The following is a 15,684-nucleotide window of genomic DNA, read 5'->3' on the forward strand; positions in this document are numbered from 1 at the left end:
CACCACTGATAGGCTGGCGTGGCTGTGGGACACATTCATCTTCAGTGTCAGGTTTTATATCCGGATTTTATCAGCACTTAGACAAGCAGCTTCTCCACAGGCAAAGTCAAATCACTGGACAGCAGAGAGACATTGTACAGATAACCTCATTTAAACATTTTTCTTCTTAGTGTGTGCCACGCAGTGACGCTCTCTGTGACTGAATATGGAAAGTACTGGATAGGCAGGCTCATCAGATTATGCCGGCAAGCCGTCCTATATTTTAGGACTTAGTTACTGAATGTCATATCTTTGAAGAAGCAGGGATGCATTTTTCTGGAAGATTTGGAAAGAACTCATATTTCTGTAATGGGATTTGAAGAGAGAAGAAGTTGCCACCTTGGTGGAAGAAGTGCTGGCTGTAACCTTTGGGAGCCTTGGACATCAACTCAAGGAGCAGTAGTGTAAATATTTAAATTCATTTGTCCCAGAAGTAATCAGAATCCAAAAGGTTTCATCCAAGCACACTGCACTACTTCTGTACATTGCCAAGTCCTTTTGTTAACAGTCCTCGAGGAAGCCTACTTTTAAAGATGTGAACAGAACAAATAGCTCTACTCTGTGCGAGAAAGCAGAACTTTTAGTTTTTAACCCTCAACACCCCACGCCAAAGCGTCTCTCAAGCCTGCCTATCATCAACAAACTGGCTGTGGCTAAACTGCCAAGAAGGCTAGCGCACATAAGAATGCCAACATCCAGTAATAGTGGCTCTGCTGGATGTCATTTTGTATTCTGTTGTCAAAATGTGCAACCGTACTCAAACCAAAAGGGATTTTATGGAAATGAAGATACTGAAGGTCTCTGACCGTGAGAGGGACTCTGCCTGGTTATAAGATGGGACTCAGTGTTTCCTCAGTGATGCAAATATAGCTCATGTTTTATTCAGCTTCAACTCGTGAAACAATGCAACTGATGACAGGAGCAGGTGATTTTGGGAAGAAGATTTATGAATGCAAAAATGTTTTTAATGCACAATTAATAATAGGCAATTATGGTAGTAAGGACTTCTTGGGTACTACTTTTCCTTGTACAGAAAACCTTCACATGGGCTTTCATATCGTCCTACATCTTTAAAAAGTCTTCCCATGTCTCATTTCCACCACATATGTAGTTTTAATAGTGGCTTTAAAGAGCAAACAGCAGATTTAGGACAAAGCTTTATAAAAAGACGTGACAAATAGTGTTAAACAATCTTTTGACTGACAATTAGAATTTTTAAAAAGCACTCGATACAACACAAACACGAGTACTAAGATCACTTGTGTCATTCAATGTTCCACTTTGACTGAAGTCATGGCCGCCATCTTCTGTGGCTGAATGCTGTGGAATCTGGGGATGATTTCATGTAAACCCAGCACAGTGATATATATGATTAAATGTCCTTGTGGGTTGGTGTTCGTTGGTAAAACATCAGGTCTCTGAAAAGCACAATTTCAGAACATAGGTGTCATATTAGAAATCATCAGTCAGGTTTAGCTGCCAACCTTTTTAACCATATGAATCCCAGTTTGTCTTGTCTTTGTTGTATTGGCACTGAGCATGCACACTTCCAAAAAGACGAGGGGACATCAATGCTCTACTTTTAGAGCCTGAACTTTCTTGGATTTTCACTCTGGACATTTTGGCCCCAACAGGTCTTAATGAAGAACTGGACATTCTTCTTTTTCTATAATTCCAAGTATTACAGTGTAACATAACTTTGATATTTTCTCTATATTTCTTATGGATTCATGTGTTTTAGTTCAGGGTCATGTTGTCGTTACTACAGCTAATAATGAAAGCGCCTCTTTAAGAGTTCGTCATGGAAATACCTGATGGCATTGTAAGATCTTTTAAATGTTTTTGGTATTGTACATTGTGTATACACATTTTTATGTCTTCATTGGATGCATTGTGGTTTCTGTTCTTTTTATTTAATTTTTATCATGATGATAAAATGCTTATTACAAATTTTTAAAGGCCATAAAAAATGTAACAGTAAAATGCAACATTGTGGCAAACGAGAGATTAATGCTACAGGAAATCATTACATGGTGGTTTAATGCATGAAGCGGTAAAACAAACATTTTAAATCCAGTTGATTATTTTATCACTGAGAGTGCTCTCAGTGCTGCTGTTTGTTTTAAGCTATGAAACTTTAAACTGGATCCATTTAAACGTTAAAGCTTCCTGTCCCACAGCCTGAGAAACTGTTGCAGTTTGTGGCAAATCAAAGTGAAATCAGTTTGACTGATTGAGCAGGTAGTCTTAGTATGTTCCTGTTTTTCCAGCTGTGTAAAAATGACACTCAGATCAGAATCATGTAAAAACAACATTTTCTAAATCACCAAATTGCTTCATTTTTGTTCTTGTGATGATGCAGTGCACAGTTTGTGCTTCATTCAGTTGGTTGCTCCACAGAGATTGTCATGGTACGCAGAAAATGTACCAAGAATACGTGTTCATTTAAACTGATTTCACTTTGATCTGCAACAAACTGCAGTGATTTCCATCAATTAGACAGGACAGTTAGCTTTAATGCTTAAACAGATCCGGCCTAACCTTTCAGAGGTTTATAATGGAGCCCTCACCTTAAAAGCAGACGGCATGAGGGTGGGAATGGATGTTTGTATCTGTGCCTGTATGTCTGTGTCTATATGTCAGGTTGGGTATCAGGCGCCACCTCTCTGGGGACATCTCAGGCCCTCCAAGGTATGGAGGCTTATCTCCCCCCACCACTCCCCCTGCCAGTGGCAGACGCCCTCAGACATCGTTGGTGATTCTTTGTGTCCGTGGATGGGCGTCCAGGTACACACCGGCTCACTCCTTGGTGGCTGCTCGGGCCACTTCGGAGGTGGGGTGCCCCCGGCCTCTCGGCCTGGGGCTCGGTCACTCAGGCGCAGCTGGCTGCCGGCGGAGCTCACGGGCGCGTCACTGCAACCCCACCTGGCGTCTGCTCCAAGGCTGCTGAGTGAGCCCTCATCTGGGACTCTCCTCAGCTCTTTCTGGGACAGTGGCGCAGCTGCCCCTCTGTTGGTCTTCCTTGGTCTCTTGTGTTCTGGGGGCCTCTGGATGTCTGGAGTTTTGATCTCCTCCATACCTGCTTCATGCCCTGGAGGACGGGGCTGTGGCCCCCCCACACCCTCTAGCAGATTATTACATGAAGGAACCTTTTAAAAACAAGCGCGTCCATGCTCACAGGTGTACACACGGGTGATCACACCCACAAACTACACCCTTTTTGGCTCCTACCTCAAAGCACACTGTGTTCTGTTGATCTTATGTGCTGCACAATAATGTTTAATATTTAGTATTTACTGTCATATTCCCATATATCATTGTGATGTTGTTTATTCTGTTGCTCTCTTTTTTTTGCTTGTTTTCTCTTTGTTCTTTCTCAACAGGTGATCCAGGTGATCGATCGATGTATTTTTTGTCTGTTTGTTTTGTTGGTTTTTGCCCTTTATCCCGTCCCTCTTCCTCGCTGTTTTTTCCCCTCTTTCTTTCCCCAGTCAAGTCTGTCCTGTGTTCAGCAAATGAAAATAAAATAAACAATAAAAGCAAAGGTGAATCAAATGGACCAATATGGCGAGGCTGGGATGGTCCATTTGGTAAAGTAAAGCCGTTGGGCATCTTTCTTTGCCTTTAGACAATAATTCTGATGAAAAAGAGCCAAACGGGACAGGCGGAAAAGAAAAAAGAAAAAAAAAGCAGGCAGCAACACAGAGATTTTAGTGATAAAATAATTTACTGGAATTAAAAATTTTACTTCATCAGTCTGTGATACATCACCAGATTAACAGTCATCTCCTGTCCTATGTCCTTAATCACATGTGGTAATGACTCTGGAGGAAGTGGCTGTCAGGGCTAGTGCCTTGGCAGGCCGCATGAAGGACCCAAATGCAGGACTATGAGACTTAGAGGGATGAACTTAGGAAGGCAATTTTATTACGCTGTGGCACAAACTCAAAGGCACAGGGAGACACACAGTGACATGTGCTGTACAACACGACCATGGACAGAGGAAAAGACAGGGCTTAAACACACAAGGGAGTAATAAGGGGATGGAAAACAGGAGGGAAACACAGCTGGGACAAAACGAGACAGGGAGGAAGCAAAAGCACTGAGCACGTGACAGGAGACTGTCAAAGTAAAACGGGAACCACGAAGAGTTCAACTTGTTGCTGAGACATGGAGCAACATGTTACTGTCACATGTCTGAGACATGACTGACTGGGGAGAAAGAGGGAACGTGGAGCACAGAGAGTAACAAACTGCGCCATGGAGAATGGGGAATGACCACGGAGACAGAACTAAACACACACGGTGACCTATTAAGGGAGGGAAAGATGGAAACAGGCTAAATAAACAAGAACTCACAACCAGAAATACAAAGGATTAAACAGGAAGAACAAGGACGCTAAACAAAACTAAAACGAGAACATAAGAAAACTAGAAACACTGAGTCATCGACCCTGCACCATGACGGTGGCACTCATAGGGATCATATTCTGGGGAAGAAATCTACTTTACTGGATGCTGCAAAGACCATAACCATCCTCACGATTGCCCATGTTTATCCTGATCGCCCATGTTGGGGACAACGCACAACGTCGTTAGGGGAAGTGGACACTGGAGGGGAACAAGATGCTGATGCTCACAGTCGAGACAAGAGGACGAGACAAGCCCTGTGTGATGGAACGTTATCATACATGCAGCTCAGTCAAACGGCAGAATAAGCTAATGTTTGTCTTCCAACTAAATCCAGGATTTGTTATCTTCAAAGCTTCCTTTTTTGATGCTACTGATGAGTTGCAATCTCATCAGTAGCATGTAGCGCTGTAGCATGTCAGAGTGATCACGGTCTTCTAGTCTTGTTTTTGCCACACTGTCCAGGAACCTAATTGTGTTTCTGTGAGTAAATTTGCTCTGTGATACATTAATAATACTGTGTGCTTTTAATTTGGTTCTGCACTGCTCTGCTCATTATTTATGATAGAGACTGATTCCTGACTTCATTTTTAATCGCACCTATTCCACCTTCCACTCGTTTCCACTTGTATGGCACAGTTACTGTTAAAGTGGCATGGAAAAATGATTCTGCTTCAGAATCACATTTTGCTGTATTAATATTGGGTTTTTTTAAGATTATTTCCTGTAGGAGGCTCACGGGTCAATAATGATGCATGAAGGGAAGAGAGAGCCATGAATGGTTTACATGGGCGTGTCTGTGAAGGAGAACAGTGACAAACTACCCAGAACATCAGCATCTCATTTCAACGACCCTCAGAGTCTCTTTTTGGGTTTCTCTCTCCTCATTTTAGGAGTGAATTATATGCATTAAAGGTTTTTTTGTAAAGCTCGTAGAATGTAGCCAAAAGAAGATGCTCCACTTCTTCCATTTCAGTAGAGCGCCATGAGCCCAGCAGCCCTCTGTCTCACAGAGATCGAACACAATGTAATATACATGTACCCAGCTGTGAGTAGTTTAAGGGGAAGCAAATGATGATGCAGTAAAAGTTTCTCTTGGCTCATAAAAAGAACATCAAGCTTTGAGGCGAGCACATCAGGAGAGCTGGTCATAACTGAATCCCTGAAATAAGTATGTCTCCGCTCTGCACAACTACATTTCGATAGTACTGTACACACACAAAAATGCACAAAATCTCTATGGACCACAGTGTTTTCATCTCCAAAAACATCTGTAAACATTTCCTCTTTATTTGAACCAAGCGTCACCTGACACCAGTGTTGGTCAAGGTCACATCAGGCTTGTGAGTGTTGGTGGTAAAGCCCCATATGTGCACCTATCCTCTTGTAAGATGTCGAGAGCTGCTGTCAGGGGCTTCGTCACAGTGCAGTACTCTTTCAAGAATTGGTACTTCCATCAATTAAGGCACTTGATTCCCAGTTTTACACACAGGGGATTAAGTTCATTCAAGGTAAATGTGTTGGTTCTGGAAATGGCCTCGTACAGGGAATTCCACCTTGTGGATGTGGGTACACTTAGCTCCCTCCACCTGTTCAGAGGCTAATGTCCATCGATTAGCTTTAGTCCAAAGAACAGAGCATTTTGCAATGCTACTCCTACATACAGCCTTGGTGTCAACATTGCTTGTTGAAATCAGTTAATTGTGTGCGATGCACATCTGTAGTGTGGAGGGAGGCTAACCTGTCCATCAACAGATGTGGCTGAAAGAGCTTCTTTGACATCAGTAAAAGTCAGTTCCACATTCAGACTCCAAATCACAGGGCTGACATACTCTGAATGCTTTGGCAAAGTTGGATGCATTATTCGATACAGTGGCAACGACTCTGCTGTGCAGCCCATATGATGAATGGATTTCTTCAATCCTTGCTCCACTTACGTCACAGGTGTGGCTGCCTCCAAGTCTCTTGCATGCTAGGGCGGCTTTGTTGCGCTGTAAATTGGAATTAATCCAGTGAACTGTTACACCCATAAAACTTTTATTATTCACCGTCCAGATGTTAGCAGTGGTGGAAACAAAGTCCACCTCTTTGAGAGTTCATTATGTCGTATTCTCTCTCAAGATATCCTGCAAATGACTTTCTCTGGCAGCTTGTTATGGCCCATCTAGGGTTGGCCAGACCACAAAATAAGGGTGATCCATCCTCGTCAGACCCCGAGCAGCCACATCACACAATTGGTAAAGTTTGATAATGATTTATTTACAATAGGTTGATTCGTAAGATTATTTGACACAAAAGGAGCTGGTTAAAGTTTTGGGGTGGACCTAACGCCAAAGCAACAAACAAAAGGAGCCTGTCTCGAGGATTTACCAAACTTACCTAATCAAAAGAATCAAACCAAATGACAGCAACTTGCCTCCCTAAGTATGAAAAACAGGAGAAAACTATTATCAAACAAAAAGGCAGTCCACCCTTACTCCTGTAGCAGGTGAACAGCATTGGGCATGTTACAGAAGGTCTGCTGGTTGGGATAACCTGAGGATGAATGGCTGGCCGTCCATGGCGCTGTCATCATATAAGCTGTCTCCAGCTGGTTAGCCAGTCCGTATGGTCCATCCTCTGGATCCACCAGTCAGGGAGGCGCCTGCACACTGAGATTTGCATATGACACAACATTACGGCCGCAGTCGTAGCACCGCTTTTAGTCGGTATTTTGTCTGCGATGCGTCGCAATGACTCTGAGCCTACAGTGGAAATCGGACACTGCGCTCCGTGTTATCTGTTGCTGATCTACACACGTGTTTGTTGCTACCACGGACGTGCCACGCTCATATTATCATGATGAGACACTCTCACAAACAAAATCACCTTTTAGCAACGCAGCCTGCTTACTTGAAAGTAACAGTAATCTAATTACTTTCTTTCCAATAGTAATCCTTTACTCGTTACTGGAAAAAGGAAATTGAATTACAGTAACGCGATATTTTTACTGTTTACTATTACTGCCTAACTCTGCCTGGCACACAAGCAAAGTGTCTTGGATGTGTGTGTGTTAAATTACTTGCAATTAAACAAGTGGAAGAACATGCATGAATAGAGACCTCGATATTTCCAGGTTGGACGACACATTGCCTCAGAACAAGGACATGAGAAGCCAAACAGGAAAGATAAGATGAGGGAGAAAGAGGCGCCTCGTCGAAGCCAAACTGACGGATAATTTACATGTGATTTTGCTGATAGTTAATCATATTTAATATTGATCAGAATATAAAAGTATGAGTTTAACCAGTGTAATGAACAAGTTATTTGAATGCAGGCCTGTCACTGAGAGTCTCTGTGTCATGATCCTGGGTTTTGTAGCCAGCATTTTCTGGACTCAGTTGTCTGTTAGATTTTTTCGGTCTGGCATTGTTGTAGTTTTCAGTTCGGCTATTATCTTTGCCTAGGTTATGTTCTCACTCTGCTCTGGTTAGTTATTCACTGGTTCCTGCCCCCCTGTGTTCCCCATGCCTACTCTGTGTTTCTGTGATATCTCCCATGTTTAATCCGTTTTGTCTTTCTGTTTACTTTGGCCTGTCAAGTTCTGTTTCCTGTTTTATTTTGATAGTCTTATGTCCTATGTGTGTTGTGTTTAGTTTTGCTTCCTTCTTGCTTGTGCCTTGTTTTCCCCTGCTGTGTCTATTTCCTTGATAACCTCATGTCTATTTAAGTCCTCAGTTTCCCTCAGTTCTTTCTCACGTTGTTGTCATTCCCTCCTTGTGTGTATGTGCGCACACACATGTCAGTTTGCTGACTTATGTAATTGGTAAGTTCTAGTGTTTTTGTTTTGGCTTGTGTCTTGTGGCTTGGTATTTTGTTCCTGAGCTCCAGCAATAAAGCAGTTTGAGTTCAGTTAAGCCAGTCTGCCAAATCCTGGATTTCGGGTCCTCTCTGCCTGCCACACACCCCTACACGACACTATAGAGTGGCCTGTTTATGCTAAATGATGTGTGTCTGTGTGAGCAGGAGGTTGTGAGGGGAGAGTGAGTGAAACACTAAGTAGACAGTAATTTCCAGAGAATGTCTGACTTTAGTATGTATGACTTTATATTGAGTATATTGTGACAATCCCAGAGTCATGAAGGAAAGTAAGAAAACATATTCCTATGGTACAGAGTTAAAAAGACATCATGTTGAAATCATAAAGAGTCATGATATGAACATGGCATAAACTGAATAAGACAGTGTATTCATATGTGACTGAATAGTCACATGTAATGGAGGTAATCACAGATCATATTAGAGTACAACATGGAACAGAACAAAATGTAGCGATTTTAATTAAGTAATCTCAAATTCGGTAGCACTTTCTGTTAGCAGTAAAGCATATTTTCACTGAAAAACCCCCACTTTCAATATCAGTTGAAATGTAAGCTTTATTTGAATTACTCTCAGGGCTAAAGTTACTGTGGGCAGGTCTTTGTGGGCCTGTTTTAGTATGGCTAATTGCTCTGGCTAGGACTGTTTGAGTTGAAAGGCTAAAGATGTTCACCTTGATACGGATCTGAAGCTACACAGACTCAAATCGAAAGATATTTGTAGCGCATTTTAGGATTTAGAAATGTGTTGGATAGAATGTAGAGTACTGTAGAGACACTGACACTGCCCTGGATGTAGTAAAGGCCTAAACGTGTCATAAAGTTAGGAGTAGACTTTTAGGAGACCCTTCCCCACCTTGGGCTGTGAAAATAGAACAAAGAGAAGCTATAGCTCAGGGGGAATTCCAAAAGGGTTAAGTTGGTGGGGGTCTCAGTGCTTGTACCCTGATAACCACGTTTTGTAAAGAAGTTCGGTGTTTGGAGTCTTCTCTCACCCCCATTCTCTGCGACCTGCTGGAGCGGGGGGGCTAGGAGGAGGAGTTGGCCGTCCGACTGCGGTCTGGAGTGTGGGGCCTCCCTGCTGCTGCGGAGTCGGGGCGGTCTGCCTCCCCCCACCGCAGGGAAAAGGGTAACACCACCTGGGTCTGGGTGCAGTTCCCCCCCTCCAGGGGCAAGGGTACCTAGACCCGGGGCTTAGAGTACGCTTGGGGAGTGTGATCGTGTGTACAGCGTCTCTTTATGTCTGTTTCCAGGGATAAGTGGGTGGGGGTCTCAGTGAGACCCCCACCGAGACCCCCACCCACCCACAGGGTCTCAATTAGTCCAAGAGTTCATCATCCAGGAAGTCACAAAAGAACCCAGCAGATCTAAGGAACGGCAGTTACCTCAGTTAAAGTCAGTTTAGAAGATTCAAACATCCATCCATTCGCTTCCGCTTATCCTTTTTCAGGGTCGCGGGGGGCGCTGGAGCCTATCCCAGCTGTCATAGGGCGAGAGGCAGGGTACACCCTGGACAGGTCGCCAGTCTGTCGCAGGGCCAACACACAGGGACAGACAACCATTCATGCTCACATTCACACCTAGTGGCAATTTGGATTATCCAATTAACCTATCCCCACAAGCTGCATGTCTTTGGACGGTGGGAGGAAGCCGGAGTACCCGGAGGGAACCCACGCAAACACGGAGAGAACATGCAAACTCCACACAGAAAGACCCCGGCCTGATGGTGGAATTGAACTCAGGACCTTCTTGCTGTGCGGCAACAGTGCTAACCACTGTGCTGCCAAGAACAACAATTTAGGCCTGAGATGTCCCCAGAGAGGTGGCGTCTGATACCCAACCTGACATATAGACACAGACATACAGGCACACACAGACACAAACATCCATTCCCACCCTCATGCTCTCATATGCACTTACTCCACACTCAACCAACGTGGAGACAGACATAAAGAGACGCTGTGCACACAATCACACTCCCCAAGCGTACTCTACGAACCGGGTCTAGGTGCCCCCGCCCCTGGAGGGGGGAACTGCACCCAGACACAGGTGGTGTTACCCTTTTCCTTGCGGTGGGGAGAGGCAGACCGCCCCGACTCCGCAGCAGCAGGGAGGCCCCACACTCCAGACCGCAGTCGGACGGCCAACTCCTCCTCCTAGCCCCCCGCTCCAAGCAGAGAACGGGGGTGTGTGAAGACTCCAAACCTCTCTCGACCCGCTCATATGTAGTGTTGATGCATGTGTGTTCTAAGGTGCAACATGCAAGGTGTAACATGACTGTAAATTCAGACACGTGAGGTTGTGCTGAAAAGGATGATAGAAAAGCCAAATCAAGGTCTGTGGCCTGGAAATTATACCAATTTAAGCTCATGGCTAACAGTCTAAAAATGCACTTCCAACCCGGTTCTTACCTATGACATCATCAATTCTTTATCATAGGAGCAGAAGGAGGACATCCAGGCCGTTTATTTTTCAAAAACTGTAGCTAACTTTTTCTTAACATCCCTCAAATTCCTGGGTCGCATTGTGTCAGCTGCAGGTATTCAGGTGGATCTGGATAAAACTAAGAAAGTGGCTGAATTCCCAGTTGCATCATCAAGACATTCCAAATTTTCCTATGCGTGGCCAGATGGTAGCGCCAGTTTGTCCCCAATTTCTCATAAATGGCTGAATGACTGAATACATTAAAACGCCGAGCAGCAAATGGAAATGGACACAGGAGTGTTGCACTGCACTGTCTGGTCGCCCCACCCATCCGAGAACATGTAAACGTTGACCTGCCCTTTGTGGTTTACACTGATGTTAGTGACATGGGCCTGAAGAAGACAGAGGAACAAGGAGGATGTCCTGGTGAATCCTGAATAGTGGAGAAGGTAACTATTATGCTGTGTTATTGGCCCTGCAATGATGGACATACTTGGAATGGGAATTTTTCACTGTGTTCACAGATAATTCAACACTATTATGGGTCCTTGATGTCCAGACACCTAGTGCATGTCTACAGGGATTCACTTTAAGGAATAAAGGAGGGAAAAGTACAACACAGTTCCAGATGCCTTGTCCAGATGACCACATGACCACATTGCTGCCCATTTACCACCAACCTGTAGCGCTCAATTCTATCAAAGGAGCTGCTCAGATGAAATAATCCGGAGGGCACAGCAGGATGACTGTTTTGTTGTTTTCTTTAAAATAAAAACAATAATAATCACCAATAAAATAAAATAAAAGTCAAAAACAAAAGCATGGTAGCCAAATTTAGTCATGTTTCTTCTGCCCATGATGCACAGGTACATATTTACGTCTCATGTGTTTTATTCTTCACACTCAGTGACATTGTGCTTTGTTCTCACTGTTTCTCAGAGATATATTTATTTATGTGACATGAAAACAACAATTTTATAAGTCATGAAAAAGGAAGGGTGTACATCCATTTAAGATCGGTCTGGAAGTCAACAATATGATCCATAAAGTGCATTCATTGAGATTTACAAAAGAGGACCATGTACGGCTTCATAAATTTGACAAAATAATACATTTTTCTGCCTTTGTGCGAGTTTTACTTTGGGATCTACACACGATGAGGTCAAAGTCTATGTGCATAGGCCTTTCTCTCATGGTAATTTGTGAAATGTTGAAGACATTGCACCCATGAGAAATTTGATGCTTCTCGCGGTGTGGCTTGCAGTTCTCATCTGATGAGAACGAGAGTGTTGACCCTCCTGTTGTCTCTCAGCCACCAGCAGAAACAGTCCCCTCCAGTAATATGGTCCCTTTCCCAACTCCAAAAACTGAGTGCTGCAAATATGATCAGAATGGTTCCACACCCCACCAGATACGCAGTCAGCCATGTTTAGGACATCAAGTCATCATTTTAGCTCTTCATGACACCATCGATTGAAAATATTGTACTTTGAATGACAATAAGGGTCATGTGGGACAAGTGGATACAGGGTTTACCCCTGCTGTACGATCTAGGCCTCCATGTGACTGTTGACCAATGCTTGTTTGTGTTTCATGGCTGGTGTCTATTTTGTCAATATATGCCGAGCAAACCTGCCAAATATGGCATCAAAACATGGGCAGCATGTGATGCACAGTCCAGCTTTACCTGGAATAAGCAAGTTTACACAAGCACATCCCCTGGTGAGGGACCTGGGAAAGAAATCAGGGCAACAGAGTGGTGCTTGATTGTGGTAGGTATAAAAAATCGATTTCCCCGATTCAAATCGATTTTAGTTTGAGTAATGTGATATTGATTCATTAAATACTGAATCAATTTATAATTCTATAATTATAGAATTGGGTATCCAGGGGATGGTGTGCTCTTGGTCCTACAGATAGCCTGAACATGTGCAACAAATACTTTAGAGGGAATTGGCGGCCATGCTAGAAATTGGGGTAATAGAACCCCCACGTTGCTGGGTATAGCTCTATAGTTCAGATGAGTCTATCCGGTTCTGTGTGGATTGCTGCAAGGTGAATGAGGTTTCAGTTTGATACCTACCCCATGCTCTGGGTTGCTAGGCATTGCTTGTACTGGATTTGACCAAGGGCTACTAGCTACACCACCTTCTTTCCAGAGTCTAAGGAAAACACTGCCTTCTCCGCTAGATACAGGTTGTACCAATTTGTCAAGCTTCTATTTGGCTTGTTAGGAGCCTGGAAACATTTCAGCATCTCACGGGTCAGGTGGTGCAGCCACCCACCGTATATGCCGATGTCTATTTGGATGACGTCATCTACAGTAACACCTGGATGGAGCATGTGCAGTGGGCGGCTGAGGTGCTGGAGTCTCTGAGGCAGAAAGGGCTCATAGCGAACTCAAAGTGTGCGGTTGGACGGAAGGAGGTACAGTACAGGCGGACAAAACTGCAGCCATTGCATCCTGCCAACGTCTCAGGAAGTTAAATAATGGTGCAGAGGCTCCAGCCTGTAACTCTACCCTCCAGATTTTTAGAACAGTGCCCCACATCCTATTTCTATGTCAGTAATACCAGTATTTTAACACAACATTACAGATCTAAATGTGGAGCCTCAAAGGAGAGAATGTTTGCCCAATACCAGACACAGACTATACCTGCCATGCAGGCATTACAGTTGCTTTGTCCAGTGCAGAGTGCTTTGTAGTGTCAGAGCAAAGCAAAGAATTTCATACATACAGATCTCAGTCAGAAACAAGCCTATTACCTCAGTACCTCCAGCTGCCTGAATATGATCAACTAATACTGTTATTATTGTGCCGAGTGGCTAGAAAAGGCTCTTTGGACATTCTGTATGAAAGGTTTAGATGGCCAGGCAGTCAGCAGCAGATGGGTACTTTGGGGAGTGTCCAGGTCAATGGAAGCATTTGGCTTCATCTGCAGAGAGGTCAACAGCTCTCAAACCATGGCAACAAGTGTATTACACAACTCAGTTGTTTCTACTAAACTCCTTGTGTTATGGTGTTAAAGTGGTAGTTGAAATTCATCTTATATGCTTTTATGAACTTGGCAGGAGGGGAGAAACAAAGAAAAGGTGACAGCTTTAGAATTAAATGCCTGAGTTTGTAGAGTAAGTCAATATGCAGTAGAGTGGCCTCTAGCTGTCCACACAGGGTGCATGACAGAAGTATCAGTGGTGAGCAACAGATCTGCTGGATGGAGGAAATGAGACAAGTAAACTTTATTTCTTTGAGTATCAGATTTGTCTTTAAATACTAAATGATTCTTCAAGCACTCTCGCATAACAAACAATAACTGGTGATGCTTATAGACTAGAAAGGAGGGACTCACAATGTCAAACTCAAAGGTTGAATTTTGACCATAAAACTGATAAAAGACACAGCTGACACTGCTGACGCAAAAACACCCCCGCTGCTGAGAACTTTTTATTGAACTGATAAACTTTTCCTTCGCTCATAAACATTTTAAATGCACAACAATTAAATGGTTACTTGATATCTCAGCTTTTTACTGATGAACAGTGTTGGTCAAGTTACTTGAAAATAGTAATTAGTTACTAATTACTGATTATTTCTCCAAGACAGAAATCCCGTTACTTTATTGATTACTTATTTTCAAAAGTAATTAGTTACTATTTTAATTAGTTACTTTAAAAAACCACGATACACAACCTGAATACGTAATAAAGCAACAGACCTTTCAGCCCAGTTCTATATTTTCTGCATAATAGATCATATAAAATGTAATCAAATGGAAAAGTCTATTTTTAAAAACTTGTTTTATTAGTTTTAATCTTTTAACTTTATGCATCAAGCAAAAATTAAACTATACGCAACGTTCTCTGACTGTGTTTAACATTTAAACCTATTGTCTGCACATTCCAGCAGATAAAATATAATAATGTTTTGTATTTACACTCACTCTTTGAAATAGATGCAAGTAAAACACAGCAGAAAATAAATAACATCAAAGATTCAGCAGCACTGAGTCCTGTCACTCTTAAAGCTACTGTCACCTGTTTAGCAGGAGTGGGCCGGGTGGAGGTTTGCCCACAGCGGTCATGTCAGTGGGGGTTTCTCTGTGAATGTCACATTCCCGTGGCAGCGTGCTCGCTGCTCGCTCAGATTTGAAGTTTAATTTTTCTCTGTAGAAAGACGTTTACTCCCCACGCAGAGTGAACAGTGGATGCTAATGTTTTTGTCACTTTGTACAGAATCAAACTCAAAGTAATGTGATTACTTCCAAGCTTTAAACTCTGCGTGGTCGCACTCTCTCCTGGATGAGTAGCTATTTCAGATCTGCACACGTCTGTTGCTGCCCAACAGATTACAGATTACAACTGCCCGTCTCTGCTGGTGAACACTTAAAGTTTATAAAGCTTTAACATTGGCCAGTGGTGTAGGTTTTTCACCATAACCTGTGACAATTCTTCAGGTTATATTCTACAAATATAACCTCAAAGTCCAATAAGCATTTACAGCATTTTGAGATTTATTAATATAAATTCAATTATTCACCTTTTTAGTGTCCAAGACATCTCTGTTGACTGTCAACCCCATAACTCAGCAATAGTTTTGCCTCTAATGTTATTGTCTGTGCCTAGAGTGGGTTAATAGATGGAGACAATTTTGTTTAAATGTGAGTTGAGGTCACGAGATGTGATGAGGCCAGTGTAATGTAGATTTATCTGGAAACATCCTGGAGTATCATCCTTGATGATATCAGTGCACATTATCAATGCTATCATAAGCTAGTGGGTGTTGAGAAAACCAGTGTGAGGCCCACAGAAAACAGCCTGCTAGCAGCAGGAGGTTCTGGCCTAGAAACGCTGTTCATGTATACAGACTCTGATTATCCCCAGCGAGGACGGGGAGATTCAGTGATGGCACAGACTTTGAATTATTTTTAAAAAAAAAGTTCCTTTGTGACAAATA

The sequence above is a fragment of the Aulonocara sp. 'chitande type north' Nkhata Bay genome, linkage group LG23, assembly GCF_057382095.1.
Source record: "Aulonocara sp. 'chitande type north' Nkhata Bay isolate Kocher_YH1m ecotype deep benthic linkage group LG23, A_spYH_male_GT1.1, whole genome shotgun sequence".
Classification (NCBI taxonomy): Eukaryota; Metazoa; Chordata; class Actinopteri; order Cichliformes; family Cichlidae; genus Aulonocara; species Aulonocara sp. 'chitande type north' Nkhata Bay.